Source organism: Helianthus annuus, chromosome 5 (genome assembly GCF_002127325.2).
Source record: "Helianthus annuus cultivar XRQ/B chromosome 5, HanXRQr2.0-SUNRISE, whole genome shotgun sequence".
Lineage (NCBI taxonomy): Eukaryota > Viridiplantae > Streptophyta > Magnoliopsida > Asterales > Asteraceae > Helianthus > Helianthus annuus.
Genome location: NC_035437.2, coordinates 129,772,037 through 129,776,026, shown reverse-complemented (window position 1 = coordinate 129,776,026; position 3,990 = coordinate 129,772,037). Strand labels below are relative to the sequence as shown.

Below are 3,990 nucleotides of genomic sequence, written 5' to 3'. Positions count from 1 at the left end.
TTTGTATTTTAACACTTTTAGTTTGTTTAGTTTTAACCCAAAACTTTTTATCTTTTGTAATTTAACCCAAAACTTTTTTATTTACAACTTTGGTCCCCATACATTTTATCTTTCGCAAGTTTTTCGTTTTACGTTTCATTCCAAATTTTGCGAGCTAATACGTCCCAACATGCGTGTGTGGTTCAACGTTTTTTGTCTATTTTTCACATTTGACAGGTATGTCGCAATGTGTCTACTTTCCCCCTTTGGCAAGTTCGCTACAACGGGCGGATCCTACATTGACTTAGTTATTATTTTCTACGTTATTTTGCGAGTTAACACGCGCAACGTGCGTGCGTGGTTCAACGTTTTTGCGTCTATTTTTTTTCCATGTAACAAGTTCGTCGCAACGCGTGTGTCCTAAATGGACATAATTATTTTTTTCATGTTATATGTTTCGTTCTTATATTTCCGCATTAACACGCCGCAACTTCAGTGTTGGTGGTCGCTACCAGCGGTGTGACGTTGATGTTATTTGGCATAGTTTTAGGCCCCCGCCGCAACGCGGGGGTGCTTAATTCTAGTTACAATTAATTAGTAATTTTTTAAGTGATAGATATTTTAGAATGGTTGAATCATTTAGAATTCTACACTCTACAATAACAGGATTTCTGTAAACTTATGTGCATAGTAAACAACAAGAGTTCTGTAAACCTTTTGTGTGCATAGTAAACAATTTTAGTTCATATAAAACGTCAAATGTTACCTTGTTAATTTTAAGGAATGAAATATGTCACTTACGATATACTATTTAAGATATAACTAGTATTAAACCATCCCTGCGTTGCGGCGGGGGCGTAAAAACATGCCAAGTTGCACCAATGCTATACCACTGTCGGTGACCACCAACACCAGAAAAGCTCGTAAAAACAAAATAAATTAAAAAGAAAATAAAATAAATAACACCGAACGAAAAGCAAAGTAAAATCTTTGAACCACGTACGCCCGTTACGGCGTGTTAATGTGAAGAAATTAGACCGAAACGTAAAACATAGAAAAAAATAACTAAGATGGTCTAGGACCCGCGCGTTGCGACGAACTTGCCAAATAGGGAAAAATAGACGTGTTGTTACAGGCCTGTCAAACGGGAAAAAATTGACGAAAAAACGTTGAACCTCACACGTATGTTGCGGCGTGTTAACTTGCAAAATATAAAACGAAACGTAAAACGAAAAACTTGTAAAAAGATGGAAAATATGGGGCATCAAAGTGAAAAATCATTTAAAAAAAAAGAGTAAATTACAAGTTTTGTCCTTTATGTTTGTCCCAAATTTCAGGCGCTGTCCTTTACCTTTAAAATTGATGACTTTTGTCCTTAATGTTTGAAAATGTTGCACGTTATGTCCTTTATGGCAAACCCAGTTATAATTTTCAGTTAAATTAAATCATGTGCAGTGCACATGAGGGTAGAAATGTCATTTCACCTTCCACTTATCTTTCCCCCTCATTTAATACCTGATAACATCTCAATTTAGAGCCATACAAATAATTAGAGCCAGATCTGGAGAATATAAACCCATTACAATGAACCTGAACTTTGCAAGGTTAGGATCGTAAGAAACCCACCATCACCATCAACACTCTCATCTTCTCTCACTCTAAGAAACCCACCATCACCATCAACACTCTCATCTTCATGGTTCCAAACCAGCAAAATCCCACACCCAATCAACGGATTTAACTCCAATTTCAATGATGATGGTTCTGATGATGACTCTCTTCATTTGCACTTTGAGAAAGATGTCTCGTCGCAGGTGAATCATCTTCGTACACCTCTTTTTTGCAATGGTTTTCGCGATTTTCATGAGTTTGAGAGTATGTGAGGTTGCTTAATTTCATCATTGATGAACCTGTGAAAAGTGTGAAATTGATGACTCTGTTGTGAATCAAGTGGGTTTTGGAACTTCGAAACAAAAACGTCAATATAGAAACGAGCAGGAGAAGGTTTTTTTTTTTTTTTTTTTTTTTTTTTTTTTTCAATTTTTAGATCTTGTTATTGTTGTTGCTTGTGTAATTGAAGGCTTGAATCGGAGGTTCAACCTGAATCAAGTAGGGGGTTTGACCGATTTACCCAGACCAAGAGAGGGAGGGAGGGACAGAGAGGCGTGGCGGCGTATGGCTGAGCTGCGGCAGAGTTGCGGCATCGATGCCGATTTCCGACGTGTACACAACCCCTGCGACGCACTCACATCATCATACTTTCTTCTCTTGTCTCTGCTGCGTGTGATTCAAGCTGAAGCAACAACAGAGGCTCAGATTGTGATGAATTGGGGAAGAAGGAAACCCACCACAACCACCCAGATGAATTGTGTCATCTTCAAACGGATTTATATGGGTGATGATGAACCCTAATCTGCAAAGGTGAAAGGATTGAGATGTTATCAGGTATTAAATAAGGGGGAAAGATAAGTGGGAGGTGAAATGACATTTCTACCTTCATATGCACTACACATGACTTAATTTAACTGAAAATAATAACTGGGTTTGCCATAAAGAATATAACATGCAACATTTTCAAACATTAAGGACAAAAGTCATCAATTTTAAAGATAAAGGGCAGCGACTGAAATTTGGGACAAACATAAAGGACAAAACTTGTAATTTACTCAAAAAAAAAAAAAAAAAACTCTTTATGCTAAGGGCACAACTTTATAAAAAACATAATTGTTGCTTATTTATGATTTAATAAGGTTTCTTAAAACCATCACACAAACTAAAATACATAGAGTACAAACAATAATGCCAATTATAATTTGATAAGGTTTCTTAAAACCATCATACAAACTTCAATACTTAGAGTACAAACAACAATGCCAATTACAATTTAATAAGGTTTCTTAAAACCATCATACAAACTTCAATACATAGAGTACAAACAACAATGCCAAGAATTGTTACAAATTGATAGTATATAATATTCGTTGATACATATATATATATATAGGAAAAGTGTAAAATACAATGCGGTTTAACGTACATCACGTACGACAACTTGCATGATTATGTGTATAACGTGCGTGATTAATGTTTTCATCATGCTGATTAATGTTTTCCAACATGCATGATTTGGGTTTTTTAGTTTATAACGTGCGTGATTTTCAAATGAACGTGTGTAATTATCTGTCGTACGTGATGTATGTTAAGCCGTATTATACGTTAACTGGCCTCTATATATATAATAGTACAATTCATAATACAGATAGTCTATGCGGTAGGCCTGATTACATTTTTATATATTCTTAATATGTAGAAATTATCGTTTAAAATTTAAAATATTCAATATTCATTTAGTTGTAACACGTAACACTGTTATGTTTGGTCCCAAGGACTAACATTAAAACTTTTTTTTACATATGTGAAGTTACTACAATTCACATTCTATTGAAAAAGAATCAAAAACCCCGTCCACCTCAATTTCCCTAGTACTTCTTCTTATTCAACCACATAGTTGCGATGCACTAGACCTGCTCGTCTTCTCTCTTCTCTGACCAAATAGTTGGGATTCATCGTAACACCCTTTCTTCATCAATTAGTATATGTATCGTCATCACTAATTCCATTCACAACACCACTTCTCCACCTGAAAATTCAAGCTTGACGAACACCCAAATCCAAAGCATGTAGTTGTGATTTTATTTTACAATCCAAATCAAAGCTTGCAAACTGTGATTTATCAATTTTACCATCCTAAAATCAAAACCTACATTTAATTTATTGTTATCCAAAACCAAAACCAACAATCAGGTTGTAGCAGGTGCAAGAAACTAGGATTCGAATGACTTGTACATAGGGTTGAAAAAAATGTGTCTAGTCATATTATACAGGGCATACACGACATGACACAACACGATTAATACGAATACCAAACACGAACACAACACATTTAATTAAATTTGTCAATTACCCAAATACGAATATGGACCTTTTAATAAACGGGTTATAGGAATACAA

At 35.2% G+C, this 3,990-nt stretch overlaps 1 long non-coding RNA gene across 1 annotated transcript; it reads left to right on the top strand.

Moving 5' to 3' along the window:
- The first annotated feature begins 1,540 nt into the window (after positions 1-1,540).
- On the top strand, positions 1,541-3,329 carry LOC118492347. Its single transcript, XR_004893288.1, has 2 exons — positions 1,541-1,983; positions 2,060-3,329. It is a non-coding gene; the product is annotated as an uncharacterized LOC118492347 (long non-coding RNA).
- Positions 3,330-3,990: the final 661 nt, after the last annotated feature.